Source organism: Melospiza georgiana, chromosome 30 (genome assembly GCF_028018845.1).
Source record: "Melospiza georgiana isolate bMelGeo1 chromosome 30, bMelGeo1.pri, whole genome shotgun sequence".
Classification (NCBI taxonomy): domain Eukaryota; kingdom Metazoa; phylum Chordata; class Aves; order Passeriformes; family Passerellidae; genus Melospiza; species Melospiza georgiana.
Window position 1 is genome coordinate 3163086 of NC_080459.1, and position 26378 is coordinate 3189463.

A 26378-nucleotide genomic window follows, 5' to 3' on the forward strand; every position below is an offset into this window, starting at 1 on the left:
TGGTGTCTCGCCAGACCCGGGGTAGACCTGGTGTCCCCGGCCACGGGGTAGACCTGCTGTCCCGCCGGATCCGGGGTAGACCTGGTGTCCCGGGCTCCGGGATAGACCTGGTGTCCCGCCGGCCCCGGGGTAGACCTGGTGTCCCCGGCCGCGGGGTAGACCTGGTGTCCCGCCGGCCGAGGGGTAGACCTGGTGTCCCCGGGCTCCGGGGTAGACCTGGTGTCCCGCCGGATCCGGGGTAGACCTGGTGTCCCCGGCCACGGGGTAGACCTGGTGTCCCGACGGATCCGGGGTAGACCTGGTGTCCTAATAACCGGGGTAGACCTGGTGTCCAAGGCCCCGGGGTAGACCTGGTGTTCCCGGCAACGGGGTAGACCTGGTGTCCCGCCAGACCCGGGGTAGACTTGGTGTCCCCGGCCACGGGGTAGACCTGGTGTCCCGCCGCATCCGGGGTAGACCTGGTGTCCCGGGCTCCGGGGAAGACCTGGTGCCCGCCGGCCTCGGGGTAGACCTGGTGTCCCCGGCCACGGGGTAGACCTGGGTTCCCGCCGGATCCGGGGTAGACCTGGTGTCCCGCCGCATCTGGGGTAGACCTGGTGTCCCGGGCTCCGGGGAAGACCTGGTGTCCTAATAACCGGGGTAGACCTTGTGTCCAAGGCCCCGGGGTAGACCTGGTGTCCCGGGCGGCGGGGTAGACCTGGTGTCCCGGGCCCCGGGGTAGACCTGGTGTCCCGCCGGCCCCGGGGTAGACCTGGTGTCCCGCGGCCCGGGGTAGACCTGGTGTCCCGGGCGGCGGGGTAGACCTGGTGTCCCGGGCGGCGGGGTAGACCTGGTGTCCCGCTGGCCCCGGGGTAGACCTGGTGTCCCGGGCGGCGGGGTAGACCTGGTGTCCCGGGCCCCGGGGTAGACCTGGTGTCACCGGCCACGGGGTAGACCTGGTTTCCCACTGGATCCAGGGTAGACCTGGTGTCCCGGAGGACCAGGGGTAGATCTGGTGTCCTGCCAGATTTGGGGTAGACCTGGTGTCCCGCCGGCACAGGGGGAGACCTGGTGTCCCCGGCCATGATGTAGACTTGGTGTCCCGCCGCATCCGAGGTAGACCTGGTGCCCCGGCCCAGGGGTAGACCTGGTGTCCCTCCGAATCCGGGATAGACATGGTGTCCCCGGCCACGGGTTAGACCTGCTGTTCCGCCCCATACGGGGTAGACCTGGTGTCCCGCCGTCTATGGGGTAGACCTGTTGTCCCGCCGGCCCAGGGGTAGACCTGGTGTCCCCGGCCACGGGGTAGACCTGGTGTCCCGCCGGCCCCGGGGTAGACGTGGTGTCCCCGGCCACGGGGTAGACCTGCTGTCCCGCCGGATCCGGGGTAGACCTGGTGTCCCGGGCTCCGGGATAGACCTGGTGTCCCGCCGGCCCCGGGGTAGACCTGGTGTCGCCGGCGACGGGGTAGACCTGGTGTCCCGCCGGCCCCGGGGTAGACCTGGTTTCCCCGGGCTCCGGGGTAGACCTGGTGTTCCGCCGGATCCGGGGTAGACCTGGTGTCCCGCCGGATCCGGGGTAGACCTGGTGTCCCGCCGGATCCGGGGTAGACCTGGTGTCCCCGGCCACGGGGTAGACCTGGTGTCCCGACGGATCCGGGGTAGACCTGGTGTCCCGCCGGCCCCGGGGTAGACCTGGTTTCCCCGGCCACGGGGTAGACCTGGTGTCCCGGGCGGCGGGGTAGACCTGGTGTCCCGGGCCCCGGGGTAGACCTGGTGTCCCGCCGGCCCCGGGGTAGGCCTGGTGTCCCGCCGGCCCCGGGGTAGACCTGGTGTCCCGCGGCCCGGGGTAGACCTGGTGTCCCGGGCGGCAGGGTAGACCTGGTGTCCCGGGCGGCGGGGTAGACCTGGTGTCCCGCCGGATCCGGGGTAGACCTGGTGTCCCGCCGGCCCCGGGGTAGACCTGGTGTCCCCGGGCTCCGGGGTAGACCTGGTGTCCCGCCGGATCCGGGGTAGACCTGGTGTCCCCGGCCACGGGGTAGACCTGGTGTCCTGACGGATCCGGGGTAGACCTGGTGTCCCGCCGGCCCTGGGGTAGACCTGGTGTCCCCGGCCACGGGTTAGACCTGGTGTCCCGCCGGACCCGGGGTAGACCTGGTTTCCCCGGCCACGGGGTAGACCTGGTGTCCCTCCAGATCCGAGGTAGACCTGGTGCCCCCGGCCACGGGGTAGACCTGGTGTCCCGCCGGATCCGGGGTAGACGTGGTGTCCCCGGCCACGGGTTAGACCTGCTGTTCCGCCCCATACGGGGTAGACCTGGTTTCCCGCCGTCCATGGGGTAGACCTGTTGTCCCGCCGGCACAGGGGTAGACCGGGCGGCCCGAGGCAAGAGGTAGATCTGGTGTCCCCGGACACGGGGTTGACTTGGTGTCCCCGGCCCAGGGGTAGACCTGCTGTCCCACCGGATCCAGGGTAGACCTTGTGTCCCGCCGGCCCAGGGGTAGACCTGGTGTCCCGGGACACGATGTAGACCTGGTGTCACCGGCCACGGGGTAGACCTGGTTTCCCGCCGGATCCGGGGTAGACCTGGTGTCCCGCCGGATACGGGGTAGACCTGGTGTCCCGCCGTCCCCAAGGTAGACCTCTTGTCCCCGGCCCCGGGGCAGACCATGTGTCCCGCCGTCCACGGGTTAGACATAGTGAGCCGCCGGCCGCAGGGTAGACCTGGTGTCCCCGGCCACGGGGTAGACCTGGTGACCTGCCGGATCCGGGGTAGACCTGGTGTCCCGCCGGCCCAGGGGTAGACCTCGTGTCCCCGGCCCCGGGGTAGACCTGGTGTCCCCGACGACTGGGTCGAGTATGGGTTCCGCCGGATCCGGGGTAGACCTGTTTTCCCGGGGTCCGGGGTAGACCTGCTGTCCCCAGCCACGTGGTAGACCAGGTGTTCCGCCGGCCCAGGGGCAGACCTGGTGTCCCGGGACATGGGGTAGGCCTGGTGTCCCCAGCCACGTCTTAGACATGGTGTCCCGCCGGATCCGGGGTAGACCTGGTGTCTCGCCGGCCCGGGGGTAGACCTGTTGTCCCCGGCCCCGGGGCAGAACATGTGTCCCGCCGTCCCTGGGTTAGACATTGTGTCCCGCCGGCCCAGGGGTAGACCTGGTGTCCCCGGCCCCGGGGTAGACCTGGTTTCCCAGGACACGAGGTAGACCAGGTTTCCCCGCCCACGGGGTAGACCTGGTGTCCCCGACCACGGGGTAGACCATGAGTCCCGCCGGATCCGGGGTCGACCTTGTGTCCCCGGCCACGGTTTAGACCTGCTGTCCCGCCACATACGGGGTAGACCTGGTGTCCTGCCATCCACGGTGTAGACGTGGTATCCCGCCGGCCCAAGGGTAGACAGGGTGACCCGGGACACGGGGAAGACCTGGTGTCCCCAGCCACGGGGTAGACCTGGTGTTCCCGGCCACGGAGTAGACCTGGTGTCCCACAGGATCCGGTGTAGACCTGGTGTCCCGGGACCCATGGTAGACCTGGTGTCCCCGACCACAGGGTAGACGATGAGTCCCGCCGGATCCGGGGTAGACCTGTTGTACCGGGCTCCAGGGTAGACCTGGTTTCCCGCCGTCCCCGGGTAGACCTTGTGTCCCCAGCCCCGGGGTAGACCGGGTGTCCCGGGACACGAGGTAGACCTGGTGTCCCGCTGGCCCCGGGTAAGACCTTGTGTCCCCGGACACGGGGTAGACCTGCTGTCCCACCGGATCCAGGGTAGACCTGGCGTCCCGCTGGCCCAGGAGTAGACCTGGTGTCCCTGTCCACGGGGTAGATCTGGTGTCCCGCCAGATCCGGGGTAGACGTGGTGTCCCTAGACACGAGGTAGACCTGTTGTTCCCAGCCACGGGGTAGACCTCGTGTCCCGCCGGCCCCGGGGTAGACCTGGTGTCGCGGGGCCCGGGGTAGAGCTGGTGTCCAAGGCCCCGGGATAGACCTGGTGTCCCGGGCAACGGGGTAGACCTGGTGTCCCGCGGCCCGGGGTAGACCTGGTTTCCCGGGCGGCGGGGTAGACCTGGTTTCCCAGGCGGCGGGGTAGACCTGGTGTCCCGCCGGCCCCGGGGTAGACCTGGTGTCCCGGGCGGCGGGGTAGACCTGGTGTTCCGGGCCCCGGGGTAGACCTGGTGTCCCGGGCGGCGGGGTAGACCTGGTGTTCCGGGCCCCGGGGTAGACCTGGTATCCCCGGCCCCGGGGTAGACCCGGTGTCTCGCCAGACCCGGGGTAGACCTGGTGTCCCCGGCCACGGGGTAGACCTGCTGTCCCGCCGGATCCGGGGTAGACCTGGTGTCCCGGGCTCCGGGATAGACCTGGTGTCCCGCCGGCCCCGGGGTAGACCTGGTGTCCCCGGCCGCGGGGTAGACCTGGTGTCCCGCCGGCCGAGGGGTAGACCTGGTGTCCCCGGGCTCCGGGGTAGACCTGGTGTCCCGCCGGATCCGGGGTAGACCTGGTGTCCCCGGCCACGGGGTAGACCTGGTGTCCCGACTGATCCGGGGTAGACCTGGTGTCCTAATAACCGGGGTAGACCTGGTGTCCAAGGCCCCGGGGTAGACCTGGTGTTCCCGGCAACGGGGTAGACCTGGTGTCCCGCCAGACCCGGGGTAGACTTGGTGTCCCCGGCCACGGGGTAGACCTGGTGTCCCGCCGCATCCGGGGTAGACCTGGTGTCCCGGGCTCCGGGGAAGACCTGGTGCCCGCCGGCCTCGGGGTAGACCTGGTGTCCCCGGCCACGGGGTAGACCTGGGTTCCCGCCGGATCCGGGGTAGACCTGGTGTCCCGCCGCATCTGGGGTAGACCTGGTGTCCCGGGCTCCGGGGAAGACCTGGTGTCCTAATAACCGGGGTAGACCTTGTGTCCAAGGCCCCGGGGTAGACCTGGTGTCCCGGGCGGCGGGGTAGACCTGGTGTCCCGGGCCCCGGGGTAGACCTGGTGTCCCGCCGGCCCCGGGGTAGGCCTGGTGTCCCGCCGGCCCCGGGGTAGACCTGGTGTCCCGCGGCCCGGGGTAGACCTGGTGTCCCGGGCGGCGGGGTAGACCTGGTGTCCCGGGCGGCGGGGTAGACCTGGTGTCCCGCCGGCCCCGGGGTAGACCTGGTGTCCCGCGGCCCGGGGTAGACCTGGTGTCCCGGGCGGCGGGGTAGACCTGGTGTCCCGGGCGGCGGGGTAGACCTGGTGTCCCGCTGGCCCCGGGGTAGACCTGGTGTCCCGGGCGGCGGGGTAGACCTGGTGTCCCGGGCCCCGGGGTAGACCTGGTGTCACCGGCCACGGGGTAGACCTGGTTTCCCACTGGATCCAGGGTAGACCTGGTGTCCCGGAGGACCAGGGGTAGATCTGGTGTCCTGCCAGATTTGGGGTAGACCTGGTGTCCCGCCGGCACAGGGGGAGACCTGGTGTCCCCGGCCATGATGTAGACTTGGTGTCCCGCCGCATCCGAGGTAGACCTGGTGCCCCGGCCCAGGGGTAGACCTGGTGTCCCTCCGAATCCGGGATAGACATGGTGTCCCCGGCCACGGGTTAGACCTGCTGTTCCGCCCCATACGGGGTAGACCTGGTGTCCCGCCGTCTATGGGGTAGACCTGTTCTCCCGCCGGCCCAGGGGTAGACCTGGTGTCCCCGGCCACGGGGTAGACCTGGTGTCCCGCCGGCCCCGGGGTAGACGTGGTGTCCCCGGCCACGGGGTAGACCTGCTGTCCCGCCGGATCCGGGGTAGACCTGGTGTCCCGGGCTCCGGGATAGACCTGGTGTCCCGCCGGCCCCGGGGTAGACCTGGTGTCGCCGGCGACGGGGTAGACCTGGTGTCCCGCCGGCCCCGGGGTAGACCTGGTTTCCCCGGGCTCCGGGGTAGACCTGGTGTTCCGCCGGATCCGGGGTAGACCTGGTGTCCCGCCGGATCCGGGGTAGACCTGGTGTCCCCGGCCACGGGGTAGACCTGGTGTCCCGACGGATCCGGGGTAGACCTGGTGTCCCGCCGGCCCCGGGGTAGACCTGGTTTCCCCGGCCACGGGGTAGACCTGGTGTCCCGGGCGGCGGGGTAGACCTGGTGTCCCGGGCCCCGGGGTAGACCTGGTGTCCCGCCGGCCCCGGGGTAGGCCTGGTGTCCCGCCGGCCCCGGGGTAGACCTGGTGTCCCGCGGCCCGGGGTAGACCTGGTGTCCCGGGCGGCAGGGTAGACCTGGTGTCCCGGGCGGCGGGGTAGACCTGGTGTCCCGCCGGATCCGGGGTAGACCTGGTGTCCCGCCGGCCCCGGGGTAGACCTGGTGTCCCCGGGCTCCGGGGTAGACCTGGTGTCCCGCCGGATCCGGGGTAGACCTGGTGTCCCCGGCCACGGGGTAGACCTGGTGTCCTGACGGATCCGGGGTAGACCTGGTGTCCCGCCGGCCCTGGGGTAGACCTGGTGTCCCCGGCCACGGGTTAGACCTGGTGTCCCGCCGGACCCGGGGTAGACCTGGTTTCCCCGGCCACGGGGTAGACCTGGTGTCCCTCCAGATCCGAGGTAGACCTGGTGCCCCCGGCCACGGGGTAGACCTGGTGTCCCGCCGGATCCGGGGTAGACGTGGTGTCCCCGGCCACGGGTTAGACCTGCTGTTCCGCCCCATACGGGGTAGACCTGGTTTCCCGCCGTCCATGGGGTAGACCTGTTGTCCCGCCGGCACAGGGGTAGACCGGGCGGCCCGAGGCAAGAGGTAGATCTGGTGTCCCCGGACACGGGGTTGACTTGGTGTCCCCGGCCCAGGGGTAGACCTGCTGTCCCACCGGATCCAGGGTAGACCTTGTGTCCCGCCGGCCCAGGGGTAGACCTGGTGTCCCGGGACACGATGTAGACCTGGTGTCACCGGCCACGGGGTAGACCTGGTTTCCCGCCGGATCCGGGGTAGACCTGGTGTCCCGCCGGATACGGGGTAGACCTGGTGTCCCGCCGTCCCCAAGGTAGACCTCTTGTCCCCGGCCCCGGGGCAGACCATGTGTCCCGCCGTCCACGGGTTAGACATAGTGAGCCGCCGGCCGCAGGGTAGACCTGGTGTCCCCGGCCACGGGGTAGACCTGGTGACCTGCCGGATCCGGGGTAGACCTGGTGTCCCGCCGGCCCAGGGGTAGACCTCGTGTCCCCGGCCCCGGGGTAGACCTGGTGTCCCCGACGACTGGGTCGAGTATGGGTTCCGCCGGATCCGGGGTAGACCTGTTTTCCCGGGGTCCGGGGTAGACCTGCTGTCCCCAGCCACGTGGTAGACCAGGTGTTCCGCCGGCCCAGGGGCAGACCTGGTGTCCCGGGACATGGGGTAGGCCTGGTGTCCCCAGCCACGTCTTAGACATGGTGTCCCGCCGGATCCGGGGTAGACCTGGTGTCTCGCCGGCCCGGGGGTAGACCTGTTGTCCCCGGCCCCGGGGCAGAACATGTGTCCCGCCGTCCCTGGGTTAGGCATTGTGTCCCGCCGGCCCAGGGGTAGACCTGGTGTCCCCGGCCCCGGGGTAGACCTGGTTTCCCAGGACACGAGGTAGACCAGGTTTCCCCGCCCAAGGGGTAGACCTGGTGTCCCCGACCACGGGGTAGACCATGAGTCCCGCCGGATCCGGGGTCGACCTTGTGTCCCCGGCCACGGTTTAGACCTGCTGTCCCGCCACATACGGGGTAGACCTGGTGTCCTGCCATCCACGGTGTAGACGTGGTATCCCGCCGGCCCAAGGGTAGACAGGGTGACCCGGGACACGGGGAAGACCTGGTGTCCCCAGCCACGGGGTAGACCTGGTGTTCCCGGCCACGGAGTAGACCTGGTGTCCCACAGGATCCGGTGTAGACCTGGTGTCCCGGGACCCATGGTAGACCTGGTGTCCCCGACCACAGGGTAGACGATGAGTCCCGCCGGATCCGGGGTAGACCTGTTGTACCGGGCTCCAGGGTAGACCTGGTTTCCCGCCGTCCCCGGGTAGACCTTGTGTCCCCAGCCCCGGGGTAGACCGGGTGTCCCGGGACACGACGTAGACCTGGTGTCCAGCTGGCCCCGGGTAAGACCTTGTGTCCCCGGACACGGGGTAGACCTGCTGTCCCACCGGATCCAGGGTAGACCTGGCGTCCCGCTGGCCCAGGAGTAGACCTGGTGTCCCTGTCCACGGGGTAGATCTGGTGTCCCGCCAGATCCGGGGTAGACGTGGTGTCCCTAGACACGAGGTAGACCTGTTGTTCCCAGCCACGGGGAAGACCTCGTGTCCCGCCGGCCCCGGGGTAGACCTTGTGTCCCACCGGCCCCGGGGTAGACCTGGTGTCGCGGGGCCCGGGGTAGAGCTGGTGTCCAAGGCCCCGGGATAGACCTGGTGTCCCGGGCAACGGGGTAGACCTGGTGTCCCGCGGCCCGGGGTAGACCTGGTTTCCCGGGCGGCGGGGTAGACCTGGTTTCCCAGGCGGCGGGGTAGACCTGGTGTCCCGCCGGCCCCGGGGTAGACCTGGTGTCCTGGGCGGCGGGGTAGACCTGGTGTTCCGGGCCCCGGGGTAGACCTGGTGTCCCGGGCGGCGGGGTAGACCTGGTGTTCCGGGCCCCGGGGTAGACCTGGTATCCCCGGCCCCGGGGTAGACCTGGTGTCTCGCCAGACCCGGGGTAGACCTGGTGTCCCCGGCCACGGGGTAGACCTGCTGTCCCGCCGGATCCGGGGTAGACCTGGTGTCCCGGGCTCCGGGATAGACCTGGTGTCCCGCCGGCCCCGGGGTAGACCTGGTGTCCCCGGCCGCGGGGTAGACCTGGTGTCCCGCCGGATCCGGGGTAGACCTGGTGTCCCGCCGGCCGAGGGGTAGACCTGGTGTCCCCGGGCTCCGGGGTAGACCTGGTGTCCCGCCGGATTCGGGGTAGACCTGGTGTCCCCGGCTACGGCGTAGACCTGGTGTCCCGACGGATCCGGGGTAGACCTGGTGTCCTAATAACCGGGGTAGACCTGGTGTCCAAGGCCCCGGGGTAGACCTGGTGTTCCCGGCAACGGGGTAGACCTGGTGTCCCGCCAGACCCGGGGTAGACTTTGTGTCCCGGGCCACGGGGTAGACCTGGTGTCCCGCCGCATCCGGGGTAGACCTGGTGTCCCGGGCTCCGGGGAAGACCTGGTGCCCGCCGGCCTCGGGGTAGACCTGGTGTCCCCGGCCACGGGGTAGACCTGGGTTCCCGCCGGATCCGGGGTAGACCTGGTGTCCCGCCGCATCTGGGGTAGACCTGGTGTCCCGGGGCCCGGGGTAGACCTGGTGTCCTAATAACCGGGGTAGACCTTGTGTCCAAGGCCCCGGGGTAGACCTGGTGTCCCGGGCGGCGGGGTAGACCTGGTGTCCCGGGCCCCGGGGTAGACCTGGTGTCCCGCCGGCCCCGGGGTAGGCCTGGTGTCCCGCCGGCCCCGGGGTAGACCTGGTGTCCCGCGGCCCGGGGTAGACCTGGTGTCCCGGGCGGCGGGGTAGACCTGGTGTCCCGGGCGGCGGGGTAGACCTGGTGTCCCGCCGGCCCCGGGGTAGACCTGGTGTCCCGCGGCCCGGGGTAGACCTGGTGTCCCGGGCGGCGGGGTAGACCTGGTGTCCCGGGCGGCGGGGTAGACCTGGTGTCCCGGGCGGCAGGGTAGACCTGGTGTCCCGCTGGCCCCGGGGTAGACCTGGTGTCCCGCGCGGCGGGGTAGACCTGGTGTCCCGGGCCCCGGGGTAGACCTGGTGTCACCGGCCACGGGGTAGACCTGGTTTCCCACTGGATCCAGGGTAGACCTGGTGTCCCGGAGGACCAGGGGTAGATCTGGTGTCCTGCCAGATTTGGGGTAGACCTGGTGTCCCGCCGGCACAGGGGGAGACCTGGTGTCCCCGGCCATGATGTAGACTTGGTGTCCCGCCGCATCCGAGGTAGACCTGGTGCCCCGGCCCAGGGGTAGACCTGGTGTCCCTCCGAATCCGGGATAGACATGGTGTCCCCGGCCACGGGTTAGACCTGCTGTTCCGCCCCATACGGGGTAGACCTGGTGTCCCGCCGTCTATGGGGTAGACCTGTTCTCCCGCCGGCCCAGGGGTAGACCTGGTGTCCCCGGCCACGGGGTAGACCTGGTGTCCCGCCGGCCCCGGGGTAGACGTGGTGTCCCCGGCCACGGGGTAGACCTGCTGTCCCGCCGGATCCGGGGTAGACCTGGTGTCCCGGGCTCCGGGATAGACCTGGTGTCCCGCCGGCCCCGGGGTAGACCTGGTGTCGCCGGCGACGGGGTAGACCTGGTGTCCCGCCGGCCCCGGGGTAGACCTGGTTTCCCCGGGCTCCGGGGTAGACCTGGTGTTCCGCCGGATCCGGGGTAGACCTGGTGTCCCGCCGGATCCGGGGTAGACCTGGTGTCCCCGGCCACGGGGTAGACCTGGTGTCCCGACGGATCCGGGGTAGACCTGGTGTCCCGCCGGCCCCGGGGTAGACCTGGTTTCCCCGGCCACGGGGTAGACCTGGTGTCCCGCCGGACCCGGGGTAGACCTGGTTTCCCCGGCCACGGGGTAGACCTGGTGTCCCGCCGGATCCGGGGTAGACCTGGTGTCACCGGCCACGGGGTAGACCTGGTGTCCCGCCGCATCCGGGGTAGACCTGGTGTCCCGGGCTCCGGGGTAGACCTGGTGTCCCGCCGGCCTCGGGGTAGACCTGGTGTCCTTGGCCCCGAGGTAGACCCGGTGTCCCGCTGGATCCGGGGTAGACCTGGTGTCCCGGGCGGCGAGGTCGACCCTGTGTCCCGCCGGATCCGGGGTAGGCCTGGTGTCCCAGGCACCGGGGTAGACCTGGTGTCCCGCCGGCCCCAGGGTAGACCTGGTGTCGCGGGCGGCGGGGTAGACCTGGTGTCCTAATAACCGGGGTAGACCTGGTGTCCAAGGCCCCGGGGTAGACCTGGAGTCCCGGGCGGCAGGGTAGACCTGATATTCCGGGCCCCTGGGTAGACCTGGTGTCCCGGGGCCTGGGGTAGACCTGGTGTCCCGGGCCCCGGGGTTGACCTGGTGTCCCGGGCGGCGGGGTAGACCTGGTGTCCCGCCGGATCCGGGGTAGACCTGGTGTCCCGGGCTCCGGGGTAGACCTGGTGTCCCGCCGGCCCCGGGGTAGACCTGGTGTCCCCGGCCCCGGGGTAGACCTGGTGTCTTGCCGGACCCGGGGTAGACCTGGTGTCCCGGGCTCCGGAGTAGACCTGGTGTCCCGCAGGCCTCGGGGTAGACCTGGTGTCCCCGGCCACGGGTTAGACCTGGTGTCCCGCCAGATCCGGGGTAGACCTGGTGTCCCGCCGCATCTGGGGTAGACCTGGTGTCCCGGGGCCCGGGGTAGACCTGGTGTCCCAATAACCGGGGTAGACCTGGTTTCCAAGGCCCCGGGGTAGACCTGGTGTCCCAGGCGGCGGGGTAGACCTGGTGTCCCGGGCCCCGGGGTAGACCTCGTGTCCCGCCGGCCCCGGGGTAGACCTTGTGTCCCACCGGCCCCGGGGTAGACCTGGTGTCCCGGGGCCCGGGGTAGAGCTGGTGTCCAAGGCCCCGGGATAGACCTGGTGTCCCGGGCAACGGGGTAGACCTGGTGTCCCGCGGCCCGGGGTAGACCTGGTTTCCCGGGCGGCGGGGTAGACCTGGTTTCCCAGGCGGCGGGGTAGACCTGGTGTCCCGCTGGCACCGGGGTAGACCTGGTGTCCCGGGCGGCGGGGTAGACCTGGTGTTCCGGGCCCCGGGGTAGACCTGGTGTCCCGGGCGGCTGGGTAGACCTGGTGTTCCGGGCCCTGGGGTAGACCTGGTGTCCCCGGCCCCGGGGTAGACCTGGTGTCCCGCCAGACCCGGGGCAGACTTGGTGTCCCCGGCCACGGGGTAGACCTGGTGTCCCGCCGCATCCGGGGTAGACCTGGTGTCCCGGGCTCCGGGGAAGACCTGGTGTCCCGCCGGCCTCGGGGTAGACCTGGTGTCCCCGGCCACGGGGTAGACCTGGGTTCCCGCCGGATCCGGGGTAGACCTGCTGTCCCGCCGCATCTGGGGTAGACCTGGTGTTCCGGGGCCCGGGGTAGACCTGGTGTCCTAATAACCGGGGTAGACCTGGTGTCCAAGGCCCCGGGGTAGACCTGGTGTCCCGGGCGGCGGGGTAGACCTGGTGTCCCGGACCCCGGGGTAGACCTGGTGTCCCGCCGGCCCCGGGGTAGGCCTGGTGTCCCGCCGGCCTCGGGGTAGACCTGGTGTCCCGCGGCCCGGTGTAGACCTGGTGTCCCGGGCGGCGGGGTAGACCTGGTGTCCCGCCGGCCCCGGGGTAGACCTGGTGTCCCGGGCGGCGGGGTAGACCTGGTGTCCCGGGCCCCGGGGTAGACCTAGTGTCACCGGCCACGGGGTAGACCTGGTTTCCCACTGGATCCAGGGTAGACCTGGTGTCCCGGAGGACCAGGGGTAGATCTGGTGTCCTGCCAGATTTGGGGTAGACCTGGTGTCCCGCCGGCACAGGGGGAGAACTGGTGTCCCCGGCCATGATGTAGACTTAGTGTCCCGCCGCATCCGAGGTAGACCTGGTGCCCGGGCCACGGGGTAGACCTGGTGTCCCTCCGAATCCGGGGTAGACATGGTGTCCCCGGCCATGGGTTAGACCTGCTGTTCCGCCCCATACGGGGTAGACCTGGTGTCCCGCCGTCTATGGGGTAGACCTGTTCTCCCGCCGGCCCAGGGGTAGACCTGGTGTCCCCGGCCACGGGGTAGACCTGCTGTCCCTCCGGATCCGGGGTAGACCTGGTGTCCCGGGCTCCGGGATAGACCTGGTGTCCCGCCGGCCCCGGGGTAGACCTGGTGTCGCCGGCCATGGGGTAGACCTGGTGTCCCGCCGGATCCGGGGTAGACCTGGTGTCCCGCCGGCCCCGGGGTAGAGCTGGTGTCCCCGGGCTCCGGGGTAGACCTGGTGTCCCGCCGGATCCGGGGTAGACCTGGTGTCCCGCCGGATCCGGGGTAGACCTGGTGTCCCCGGCCACGGGGTAGACCTGGTGTCCCGACGGATCCGGGGTAGACCTGGTGTCCCGCCGGCCCCGGGGTAGACCTGGTTTCCCCGGCCACGGGGTAGACCTGGTGTCCCGCCGGACCCGGGGTTGACCTGGTTTCCCCGGCCACGGGGTAGACCTGGTGTCCCGCCGGATCCGGGGTAGACCTGGTGTCCCCGGCCACGGGGTAGACCTGGTGTCCCGCCGGATCCGGGGTAGACCTGGTGTCCCGCCGGATCCGAGGTAGACCTGGTGTCCCCGGGCTCCGGGGTAGACCTGGTGTCCCGCCGGATCCGGGGTAGACCTGGTGTCCCGCCGGATCCGGGGTAGACCTGGTGTCCCCGGCCACGGGGTAGTCCTGTTGTCCCGACGGATCCGGGGTAGACCTGGTGTCCCGCCGGCCCCGGGGTAGACCTGGTGTCCCCGGCCCCGGGGTAGACCTGGTGTCCCGCCGGACCCGGGGTAGACCTGGTTTCCCCGGCCACGGGGTAGACCTGGTGTCCCGCCGAATCCGGGGTAGACCTGGTGTCCCCGGCCTCGGGGTAGACCTGGTGTCCCGCCGCATCCGGGGTAGACCTGGTGTCCCGGGCTCCGGGGTAGACCTGGTGTCCCGCCGGCCTCGGGGTAGACCTGGTGTCCCTGGCCACGAGGTAGACCTGGTGTCCCGCTGGATCCGGGGTAGACCTGGTGTCCCGGGCGGCGAGGTAGACCCGGTGTCCCGCCGGATCCGGGGTAGGCCTGGTGTCCCAGGCACCGGGGTAGACCAGGTGTCCCGCCGGCACCGGGGTATACCTGGTGTCGCGGGCGGCGGGGTAGACCTGGTGTCCTAATAACCGGGGTAGACCTGGTGTCCAAGGCCCCGGGGTAGACCTGGAGTCCCGGGCGGCGGGGTAGACCTGGTGTTCCGGGTCCCGGGGTAGACCTGCTGTCCCGGGGCCTGGGGTAGACCTGGTGTCCCGGGCCCCGGGGTTGACCTGGTGTCCCGGGCGGCGGGGTAGACCTGGTGTCCCGCCGGATCCGGGGTAGACCTGGTTTCCCGGGCTCCGGGGTAGACCTGGTGTCCCGCCGGCCCCGGGGTAGACCTGGTGTCCCCGGCCCCGGGGTAGACCTGGTGTCTCGCCGGACCCAGGGTAGACCTGGTGTTCCCGGCCACGGGGTAGACCTGGTGTCCCGCCGGTCCCGGGGTAGACTTGGTGTCCCCGGCCACGGGGTAGACCTGGTGTCCCGCCGCATCCGGGGTAGACCTGGTGTCCCGGGCTCCGGGGAAGACCTGGTGTCCCGCCGGCCTCGGGGTAGACCTGGTGTCCCCGGCCACGGGGTAGACCTGGGTTCCTGCCGGATCCGGGGTAGACCTGGTGTCCCGGGGCCCGGGGTAGACCTGGTGTCCTAATAACCGGGGTAGACCTGGTGTCCAAGGCCCCGGGGTAGACCTGGTGTCCCGGGCGGCGGGGTAGACCTGGTGTCCCGGGCCCCGGGGTAGACCTGGTGTCGCGCCGGCCCCGGGGTAGGCCTGGTGTCCCACCGGCCCCGGGGTAGACCTGGTGTCCCGCGGCCCGGGGTAGACCTGGTGTCCCGGGCGGCAGGGTAGACCTGGTGTCCCGGGCGGCGGGGTAGACCTGGTGTCCCGCCGGCCCCGGGTTAGACCTGGTGTCCCGCGGCCCGGGGTAGACCTGGTGTCCCGGGCGGCGGGGTAGACCTGGTGTCCCCGGCCACGGGGTTGACCTGGGTTCCCGCCGGATCCGGGGTAGACCTGGTGTCCCGCCGAATCTGGGGTAGACCTGGTGTCCCGGGGCCCGGGGTAGACCTGGTGTCCTAATAACCGGGGTAGACCTGGTGTCCAAGGCCCCGGGGTAGACCTGGTGTCCCGGGCGGCGGGGTAGACCTGGTGTCCCGGGCCCCGGGGTAGACCTGGTGTCCCGCCGGCCCCGGGGTAGGCCTGGTGTCCCGCCGGCCCCGGGGTAGACCTGGTGTCCCGCGGCCCGGGGTAGACCTGGTGTCCCTGGCGGCAGGGTAGACCTGGTGTCCCGGGCGGCGGGGTAGACCTGGTGTCCCGCCGGCCCCGGGTTAGACCTGGTGTCCCGCGGCCCGGGGTAGACCTGGTGTCCCGGGCGGCGGGGTAGACCTGGTGTCCCCGGCCACGGGGTTGACCTGGGTTCCCGCCGGATCCGGGGTAGACCTGGTGTCCCGCCGAATCTGGGGTAGACCTGGTGTCCCGGGGCCCGGGGTAGACCTGGTGTCCTAATAACCGGGGTAGACCTGGTGTCCAAGGCCCCGGGGTAGACCTGGTGTCCCAGGCGGCGGGGTAGACCTGGTGTCCCGGGCCCCGGGGTAGACCTCGTGTCCCGCCGGCCCCGGGGTAGACCTTGTGTCCCACCGGCCCCGGAGTAGACCTGGTGTCCCGGGGCCCGGGGTAGACCTGGTGTCCAAGGCCCCGGGGTAGACCTGGTGTCCCGGGCGGCGGGGTAGACCTGGTGTCCCGGGGCCCGGGGTAGACCTGGTGTCCCGGACGGCGGGGTAGACCTGGTTTCCCAGGCGGCGGGGTAGACCTGGTGTCCCGCCGGCCCCGGGGTAGACCTGGTGTCCCGGGCGGCGGGGTAGACCTGGTGTTCCGGGCCCCGGGGCAGACCTGGTGTCACCGGCCCCGGGGTAGACCTGGTGTCTCGCCGGACCCGGGGTAGACCTGGTGTCCCCGGCCACGGGGTAGACCTGGTGTCCCGCCGGACCCGGGGCAGACTTGGTGTCCCCGGCCACGGGGTAGACCTGGTGTCCCGCCGGATACGGGGTAGACCTGGTGTCCCGCCGTCCCCAAGGTAGACCTCTTGTCCCCGGCCCCGGGGCAGACCATGTGTCCCGCCGTCCACGGGTTAGACATAGTGAGCCGCCGGCCGCAGGGTAGACCTGGTGTCCCCGGCCACGGGGTAGACCTGGTGACCTGCCGGATCCGGGGTAGACCTGGTGTCTCGCCGGCCCAGGGGTAGACCTCGTGTCCCCGGCCCCGGGGTAGACCTGGTGTCCCCGACGACTGGGTCGAGTATGGGTTCCGCCGGATCCGGGGTAGACCTGTTTTCCCGGGGTCCGGGGTAGACCTGCTGTCCCCAGCCACGTGGTAGACCAGGTGTTCCGCCGGCCCAGGGGCAGACCTGGTGTCCCGGGACATGGGGTAGGCCTGGTGTCCCCAGCCACGTCTTAGACATGGTGTCCCGCCGGATCCGGGGTAGACCTGGTGTCTCGCCGGCCCGGGGGTAGACCTGTTGTCCCCGGCCCCGGGGCAGAACATGTGTCCCGCCGTCCCTGGGTTAGACATTGTGTCCCGCCGGCCCAGGGGTAGACCTGGTGTCCCCGGCCCCGGGGTAGACCTGGTTTCCCAGGACACGAGGTAGACCAGGTTTCCCCGCCCACGGGGTAGACCTGGTGTCCCCGACCACGGGGTAGACCATGAGTCCCGCCGGATCCGGGGTCGACCTTGTGTCCCCGGCCACGGTTTAGACCTGCTGTCCCGCCACATACGGGGTAGACCTGGTGTCCTGCCATCCACGGTGTAGACGTGGTATCCCGCCGGCCCAAGGGTAGACATGGTGACCCGGGACACGGGGAAGACCTGGTGTCCCCAGCCACGGGGTAGACCTGGTGTTCCCGGCCACGGAGTAGACCTGGTGTCCCACAGGATCCGGTGTAGACCTGGTGTCCCGGGACCCATGGTAGACCTGGTGTCCCCGACCACGGGGTAGACGATGAGTCCCGCCGGATCCGGGGTAGACCTGTTGTACCGGGCTCCAGGGTAGACCTGGTTTCCCGCCGTCCCCGGGTAGACCTTGTGTCCCCAGCCCCGGGGTAGACCGGGTGTCCCGGGACACGAGGTAGACCTGGTGTCCCGCTGGCCCCGGGTAAGACCTGGTGTCCCCGGACACGGGGTAGACCTGCTGTCCCACCGGATCCAGGGTAGACCTGGCGTCCCGCTGGCCCAGGAGTAGACCTGGTGTCCCTGTCCACGGGGTAGATCTGGTGTCCCGCCAGATCCGGGGTAGACCTGGTGTCCCTAGACACGAGGTAGACCTGTTGTTCCCAGCCACGGGGTAGACCTGGTGTCCCGCTGGATCCCGGGTAGACCTGGTGTCCCCGGCCACGGGGTAGACCTGGTGTCCCGACGGATCCGGGGTAGACCTGGTGTCCCGCCGGCCCCGGGGTAGACCTGGTTTCCCCGGCCACGGGGTAGACCTGGTGTCCCGCCGGACCCGGGGTAGACCTGGTTTCCCCGGCCACGGGGTAGACCTGGTGTCCCGCCGGATCCGGGGTAGACCTGGTGTCCCCGGCCACGGGGTAGACCTGGTGTCCCGCCGCATCCGGGGTAGACCTGGTGTCCCGGGCTCCGGGGTAGACCTGGTGTCCCGCCGGCCTCGGGGTAGACCTGGTGTCCTTGGCCCCGAGGTAGACCCGGTGTCCCGCTGGATCCGGGGTAGACCTGGTGTCCCGGGCGGCGAGGTCGACCCGGTGTCCCGCCGGATCCGGGGTAGGCCTGGTGTCCCAGGCACCGGGGTAGACCTGGTGTCCCGCCGGCCCCGGGGTAGACCTGGTGTCGCGGGCGGCGGGGTTGACCTGGTGTCCTAATAACCGGGGTAGACCTGGTGTCCAAGGCCCCGGGGTAGACCTGGAGTCCCGGGCGGCGGGGTAGACCTGATATTCCGGGCCCCTGGGTAGACCTGGTGTCCCGGGGCCTGGGGTAGACCTGGTGTCCCGGGCCCCGGGGTTGACCTGGTGTCCCGGGCGGCGGGGTAGACCTGGTGTCCCGCCGGATCCGGGGTAGACCTGGTGTCCCGGGCTCCGGGGTAGACCTGGTGTCCCGCCGGCCCCGGGGTAGACCTGGTGTCCCCGGCCCCGGGGTAGACCTGGTGTCTTGCCGGACCCGGGGTAGACCTGGTGTCCCGGGCTCCGGAGTAGACCTGGTGTCCCGCCGGCCTCGGGGTAGACCTGGTGTCCCCGGCCACGGGTTAGACCTGGTGTCCCGCCGGATCCGGGGTAGACCTGGTGTCCCGCCGCATCTGGGGTAGACCTGGTGTCCCGGGGCCCGGGGTAGACCTGGTGTCCCAATAACCGGGGTAGACCTGGTTTCCAAGGCCCCGGGGTAGACCTGGTGTCCCAGGCGGCGGGGTAGACCTGGTGTCCCGGGCCCCGGGGTAGACCTCGTGTCCCGCCGGCCCCGGGGTAGACCTTGTGTCCCACCGGCCCCGGGGTAGACCTGGTGTCCCGGGGCCCGGGGTAGAGCTGGTGTCCAAGGCCCCGGGATAGACCTGGTGTCCCGGGCAACGGGGTAGACCTGGTGTCCCGCGGCCCGGGGTAGACCTGGTTTCCCGGGCGGCGGGGTAGACCTGGTTTCCCAGGCGGCGGGGTAGACCTGGTGTCCCGCCGGCACTGGGGTAGACCTGGTGTCCCGGGCGGCGGGGTAGACCTGGTGTTCCGGGCCCCGGGGTAGACCTGGTGTCCCGGGCGGCGGGGTAGACCTGGTGTTCCGGGCCCTGGGGTAGACCTGGTGTCCCCGGCCCCGGGGTAGACCTGGTGTCCCGCCAGACCCGGGGCAGACTTGGTGTCCCCGGCCACGGGGTAGACCTGGTGTCCCGCCGCATCCGGGGTAGACCTGGTGTCCCGGGCTCCGGGGAAGACCTGGTGTCCCGCCGGCCTCGGGGTAGACCTGGTGTCCCCGGCCACGGGGTAGACCTGGGTTCCCGCCGGATCCGGGGTAGACCTGCTGTCCCGCCGCATCTGGGGTAGACCTGGTGTTCCGGGGCCCGGGGTAGACCTGGTGTCCTAATAACCGGGGTAGACCTGGTGTCCAAGGCCCCGGGGTAGACCTGGTGTCCCGGGCGGCGGGGTAGACCTGGTGTCCCGGACCCCGGGGTAGACCTGGTGTCCCGCCGGCCCCGGGGTAGGCCTGGTGTCCCGCCGGCCTCGGGGTAGACCTGGTGTCCCGCGGCCCGGTGTAGACCTGGTGTCCCGGGCGGCGGGGTAGACCTGGTGTCCCGCCGGCCCCGGGGTAGACCTGGTGTCCCGGGCGGCGGGGTAGACCTGGTGTCCCGGGCCCCGGGGTAGACCTAGTGTCACCGGCCACGGGGTAGACCTGGTTTCCCACTGGATCCAGGGTAGACCTGGTGTCCCGGAGGACCAGGGGTAGATCTGGTGTCCTGCCAGATTTGGGGTAGACCTGGTGTCCCGCCGGCACAGGGGGAGAACTGGTGTCCCCGGCCATGATGTAGACTTAGTGTCCCGCCGCATCCGAGGTAGACCTGGTGCCCGGGCCACGGGGTAGACCTGGTGTCCCTCCGAATCCGGGGTAGACATGGTGTCCCCGGCCATGGGTTAGACCTGCTGTTCCGCCCCATACGGGGTAGACCTGGTGTCCCGCCGTCTATGGGGTAGACCTGTTCTCCCGCCGGCCCAGGGGTAGACCTGGTGTCCCCGGCCACGGGGTAGACCTGCTGTTCCTCCGGATCCGGGGTAGACCTGGTGTCCCGGGCTCCGGGATAGACCTGGTGTCCCGCCGGCCCCGGGGTAGACCTGGTGTCGCCGGCCATGGGGTAGACCTGGTGTCCCGCCGGATCCGGGGTAGACCTGGTGTCCCGCCGGCCCCGGGGTAGAGCTGGTGTCCCCGGGCTCCGGGGTAGACCTGGTGTCCCGCCGGATCCGGGGTAGACTTGGTGTCCCGCCGGATCCGGGGTAGACCTGGTGTCCCCGGCCACGGGGTAGACCTGGTGTCCCGACGGATCCGGGGTAGACCTGGTGTCCCGCCGGCCCCGGGGTAGACCTGGTTTCCCCGGCCACGGGGTAGACCTGGTGTCCCGCCGGACCCGGGGTTGACCTGGTTTCCCCGGCCACGGGGTAGACCTGGTGTCCCGCCGGATCCGGGGTAGACCTGGTGTCCCCGGCCACGGGGTAGACCTGGTGTCCCGCCGGATCCGGGGTAGACCTGATGTCCCGCCGGATCCGAGGTAGACCTGGTGTCCCCGGGCTCCGGGGTAGACCTGGTGTCCCGCCGGATCCGGGGTAGACCTGGTGTCCCGCCGGATCCGGGGTAGACCTGGTGTCCCCGGCCACGGGGTAGTCCTGTTGTCCCGACGGATCCGGGGTAGACCTGGTGTCCCGCCGGCCCCGGGGTAGACCTGGTGTCCCCGGCCCCGGGGTAGACCTGGTGTCCCGCCGGACCCGGGGTAGACCTGGTTTCCCCGGCCACGGGGTAGACCTGGTGTCCCGCCGAATCCGGGGTAGACCTGGTGTCCCGGGCGGCGAGGTAGACCCGGTGTCCCGCCGGATCCGGGGTAGGCCTGGTGTCCCAGGCACCGGGGTAGACCAGGTGTCCCGCCGGCTCCGGGGTATACCTGGTGTCGCGGGCGGCGGGGTAGACCTGGTGTCCTAATAACCGGGGTAGACCTGGTGTCCAAGGCCCCGGGGTAGACCTGGAGTCCCGGGCGGCGGGGTAGACCTGGTGTTCCGGGTCCCGGGGTAGACCTGCTGTCCCGGGGCCTGGGGTAGACCTGGTGTCCCGGGCCCCGGGGTTGACCTGGTGTCCCGGGCGGCGGGGTAGACCTGGTGTCCCGCCGGATCCGGGGTAGACCTGGTTTCCCGGGCTCCGGGGTAGACCTGGTGTCCCGCCGGCCCCGGGGTAGACCTGGTGTCCCCGGCCCCGGGGTAGACCTGGTGTCTTGCCGGACCCGGGGTAGACCTGGTGTCCCGGGCTCCGGAGTAGACCTGGTGTCCCGCCGGCCTCGGGGTAGACCTGGTGTCCCCGGCCACGGGTTAGACCTGGTGTCCCGCCGGATCCGGGGTAGACCTGGTGTCCCGCCGCATCTGGGGTAGACCTGGTGTCCCGGGGCCCGGGGTAGACCTGGTGTCCCAATAACCGGGGTAGACCTGGTTTCCAAGGCCCCGGGGTAGACCTGGTGTCCCAGGCGGCGGGGTAGACCTGGTGTCCCGGGCCCCGGGGTAGACCTCGTGTCCCGCCGGCCCCGGGGTAGACCTTGTGTCCCACCGGCCCCGGAGTAGACCTGGTGTCCCGGGGCCCGGGGTAGACCTGGTGTCCAAGGCCCCGGGGTAGACCTGGTGTCTCGGGCGGCGGGGTAGACCTGGTGTCCCGGGGCCCGGGGTAGACCTGGTGTCCCGGACGGCGGGGTAGACCTGGTTTCCCAGGCGGCGGGGTAGACCTGGTGTCCCGCCGGCCCCGGGGTAGACCTGGTGTCCCGGGCGGCGGGGTAGACCTGGTGTTCCGGGCCCCGGGGCAGACCTGGTGTCCCCGGCCCCGGGGTAGACCTGGTGTCTCGCCGGACCCGGGGTAGACCTGGTGTCCCCGGCCACGGGGTAGACCTGGTGTCCCGCCGGACCCGGGGCAGACTTGGTGTCCCCGGCCACGGGGTAGACCTGGTGTCCCGCCGGATACGGGGTAGACCTGGTGTCCCGCCGTCCCCAAGGTAGACCTCTTGTCCCCGGCCCCGGGGCAGACCATGTGTCCCGCCGTCCATGGGTTAGACATAGTGAGCCGCCGGCCGCAGGGTAGACCTGGTGTCCCCGGCCACGGGGTAGACCTGGTGACCTGCCGGATCCGGGGTAGACCTGGTGTCTCGCCGGCCCAGGGGTAGACCTCGTGTCCCCGGCCCCGGGGTAGACCTGGTGTCCCCGACGACTGGGTCGAGTATGGGTTCCGCCGGATCCGGGGTAGACCTGTTTTCCCGGGGTCCGGGGTAGACCTGCTGTCCCCAGCCACGTGGTAGACCAGGTGTTCCGCCGGCCCAGGGGCAGACCTGGTGTCCCGGGACATGGGGTAGGCCTGGTGTCCCCAGCCACGTCTTAGACATGGTGTCCCGCCGGATCCGGGGTAGACCTGGTGTCTCGCCGGCCCGGGGGTAGACCTGTTGTCCCCGGCCCCGGGGCAGAACATGTGTCCCGCCGTCCCTGGGTTAGACATTGTGTCCCGCCGGCCCAGGGGTAGACCTGGTGTCCCCGGCCCCGGGGTAGACCTGGTTTCCCAGGACACGAGGTAGACCAGGTTTCCCCGCCCACGGGGTAGACCTGGTGTCCCCGACCACGGGGTAGACCATGAGTCCCGCCGGATCCGGGGTCGACCTTGTGTCCCCGGCCACGGTTTAGACCTGCTGTCCCGCCACATACGGGGTAGACCTGGTGTCCTGCCATCCACGGTGTAGACGTGGTATCCCGCCGGCCCAAGGGTAGACATGGTGACCCGGGACACGGGGAAGACCTGGTGTCCCCAGCCACGGGGTAGACCTGGTGTTCCCGGCCACGGAGTAGACCTGGTGTCCCACAGGATCCGGTGTAGACCTGGTGTCCCGGGACCCATGGTAGACCTGGTGTCCCCGACCACGGGGTAGACGATGAGTCCCGCCGGATCCGGGGTAGACCTGTTGTACCGGGCTCCAGGGTAGACCTGGTTTCCCGCCGTCCCCGGGTAGACCTTGTGTCCCCAGCCCCGGGGTAGACCGGGTGTCCCGGGACACGAGGTAGACCTGGTGTCCCGCTGGCCCCGGGTAAGACCTTGTGTCCCCGGACACGGGGTAGACCTGCTGTCCCACCGGATCCAGGGTAGACCTGGCGTCCCGCTGGCCCAGGAGTAGACCTGGTGTCCCTGTCCACGGGGTAGATCTGGTGTCCCGCCAGATCCGGGGTAGACCTGGTGTCCCTAGACACGAGGTAGACCTGTTGTTCCCAGCCACGGGGTAGACCTGGTGTCCCGCTGGATCCCGGGTAGACCTGGTATCCCTCCGGCCCCGGGGTAGACCTGTTCTCCACAGCCCTGGGGCAGACCATGTGTCCCGCCGTCCCCGGGTTAGACATAGTGTCACGCCGGCCATGGGATAGACCTGGTGTCCCCGGTCCCAGGGTCGACCTGGTGTCCCGGGCTCCGGGATAGACCTGGTTTCCCCGGCCACGGGGTAGACCGGGTGTCCATGGAAGCGGAGTAGACCTGGTGTCCTAATAACCGGGGTAGACCTGGGGTCCAAGGCGCCGGGGTAGACCTGGTATCCCGGGCGGCGGGGTAGACCTGGTGTCCCGGGCCCCGGGGTAGACCTGGTGTCCCGCCGGCCCCGGGGTAGACCTGGTGTCCCGCCGGCCCCGGGGTAGACCTGGTGTCCCGGGGCCCGGGGTAGACCTGGTGTCCAAGGCCCCGGGGTAGACCTGGTGTCCCGGGCGGCGGGGTAGACCTGGTGTCCCGCGGCCCGGGGTAGACCTGGTGTCCCGGGCGGCGGGGTAGACCTGGTGTCCTGCCGGCCCCGGAGTAGACCTGGTGTCCCGGGCGGCGGGGTAGACCTGGTGTCCCGGGCCCCGGGGTAGTCCTGGTGTCACCGGCCACGGGGTAGACCTGGTTTCCCACCGGATCCAGGGTAGACCTGGTGTCCCAGAGGACCAGGGGTAGTTCTGGTGTCCTGCCAGATTCGGGGCAGACCTGGTGTCCCGCCGGCACAGGGGGAGACCTGGTGTCCCCGGCCATGATGTAGACTTGGTGTCCCGCCGGATCCGAGGTAGACCTGGTGCCCCCGGCCACGGGATAGACCTGGTGTCCCGCCGAATCCGGGGTAGACATGATGTCCCCGGCCACGGGTTAGACCTGCTGTTCCGCCCCATACGGGGTAGACCTGGTGTCCCGCCGTCTATGGGGTAGACCTGTTGTCCCGCCGGCCCAGGGGTAGACCTGGTGTCCCCGGCCACGGGGTAGACCTGGTGTCCCGCCGGCCCCGGGGTAGACCTGGTGTCCCGGGCTCCGGGATAGACCTGGTGTCCCGCCGGCCGAGGGGTAGACCTGGTGTCCCCGGGCTCCGGGGTAGATCTGGTGTCCCGCCGGATCCGGGGTAGACCTGGTGTCCCCGGCCACGGGGTAGACCTGGTGTCCCGACGGATCCGGGGTAGACCTGGTGTTCCGGGCCCCGGGGTAGACCTGGTGTCCCGGGCGGCGGGGTAGACCCGGTGTCCCGCCGGCCCCAGGGTAGACCTGGTGTCCCCGGCCCCGGGGTAGACCTGGTGTCTCGCCGGACCCAGGGTAGACCTGGTGTTCCCGGCCACGGGGTAGACCTGGTGTCCCGCCGGACCCGGGGTAGACTTGGTGTCCCCGGCCACGGGGTAGACCTGGTGTCCCGCCGCATCCGGGGTAGACCTGGTGTCCCGGGCTCCGGGGAAGACCTGGTGTCCCGCCGGCCTCGGGGTAGACCTGGTGTCCCCGGCCACGGGGTAGACCTGGGTTCCCGCCGGATCCGGGGTAGACCTGGTGTCCCGCCGCATCTGGGGTAGACCTGGTGTCCCGGGGCCCGGGGTAGACCTGGTGTCCTAATAACTGGGGTAGACCTGGTGTCCAAGGCCCCGGGGTAGACCTGGTGTCCCGGGCGACGGGGTAGACCTGGTGTCCCGGGCCCCGGGGTAGACCTGGTGTCCCGCCGGCCCCGGGGTAGGCCTGGTGTCCCGCCGGCCCCGGGGTAGACCTGGTGTCCCGCGGCTCGGGGTGGACCTGGTGTCCCGGGCGGCGGGGTAGACCTGGTGTCCCGGGCGGCGGGGTAGACCTGGTGTCCCGCCGGCCTCGGGGTAGACCTGGTGTCCCGCCGGCCGAGGGGTAGACCTGGTGTCCCCGGGCTCCGGGGTAGACCTGGTGTCCCGCCGGATCCGGGGTAGACCTGGTGTCGCCGGCCACGGGGTAGACCTGGTGTCCCGCCAGATCCGGGGTAGACCTGGTGTCCCGGGCTCCGGGGTAGACCTAGTGTCCCGCCGGCCCCGGGGTAGACCTGGTGTCCTCGGCCCCGGGGTAGACCTGGTGTCTCGCCGGACCCAGGGTAGACCTGGTGTTCCCGGCCACGGGGTAGACCTGGTGTCCCGCCGGTCCCGGGGTAGACTTGGTGTCCCCGGCCACGGGGTAGACCTGGTGTCCCGCCGCATCCGGGGTAGACCTGGTGTCCCGGGCTCCGGGGAAGACCTGGTGTCCCGCCGGCCTCGGGGTAGACCTGGTGTCCCCGGCCACGGGGTAGACCTGGGTTCCTGCCGGATCCGGGGTAGACCTGGTGTCCCGGGGCCCGGGGTAGACCTGGTGTCCTAATAACCGGGGTAGACCTGGTGTCCAAGGCCCCGGGGTAGACCTGGTGTCCCGGGCGGCGGGGTAGACCTGGTGACCCGGGCCCCGGGGTAGACCTGGTGTCCCGCCGGCCCCGGGGTAGGCCTGGTGTCCCACCGGCCCCGGGGTAGACCTGGTGTCCCGCGGCCCGGGGTAGACCTGGTGTCCCGGGCGGCAGGGTAGACCTGGTGTCCCGGGCGGCGGGGTAGACCTGGTGTCCCGCCGGCCCCGGGTTAGACCTGGTGTCCCGCGGCCCGGGGTAGACCTGGTGTCCCGGGCGGCGGGGTAGACCTGGTGTCCCCGGCCACGGGGTTGACCTGGGTTCCCGCCGGATCCGGGGTAGACCTGGTGTCCCGCCGAATCTGGGGTAGACCTGGTGTCCCGGGGCCCGGGGTAGACCTGGTGTCCTAATAACCGGGGTAGACCTGGTGTCCAAGGCCCCGGGGTAGACCTGGTGTCCCGGGCGGCGGGGTAGACCTGGTGTCCCGGGCCCCGGGGTAGACCTGGTGTCCCGCCGGCCCCGGGGTAGGCCTGGTGTCCCGCCGGCCCCGGGGTAGACCTGGTGTCCCGCGGCCCGGGGTAGACCTGGTGTCCCTGGCGGCAGGGTAGACCTGGTGTCCCGGGCGGCGGGGTAGACCTGGTGTCCCGCCGGCCCCGGGTTAGACCTGGTGTCCCGCGGCCCGGGGTAGACCTGGTGTCCCGGGCGGCGGGGTAGACCTGGTGTCCCCGGCCACGGGGTTGACCTGGGTTCCCGCCGGATCCGGGGTAGACCTGGTGTCCCGCCGAATCTGGGGTAGACCTGGTGTCCCGGGGCCCGGGGTAGACCTGGTGTCCTAATAACCGGGGTAGACCTGGTGTCCAAGGCCCCGGGGTAGACCTGGTGTCCCAGGCGGCGGGGTAGACCTGGTGTCCCGGGCCCCGGGGTAGACCTCGTGTCCCGCCGGCCCCGGGGTAGACCTTGTGTCCCACCGGCCCCGGAGTAGACCTGGTGTCCCGGGGCCCGGGGTAGACCTGGTGTCCAAGGCCCCGGGGTAGACCTGGTGTCCCGGGCGGCGGGGTAGACCTGGTGTCCCGGGGCCCGGGGTAGACCTGGTGTCCCGGACGGCGGGGTAGACCTGGTTTCCCAGGCGGCGGGGTAGACCTGGTGTCCCGCCGGCCCCGGGGTAGACCTGGTGTCCCGGGCGGCGGGGTAGACCTGGTGTTCCGGGCCCCGGGGCAGACCTGGTGTCACCGGCCCCGGGGTAGACCTGGTGTCTCGCCGGACCCGGGGTAGACCTGGTGTCCCCGGCCACGGGGTAGACCTGGTGTCCCGCCGGACCTGGGGCA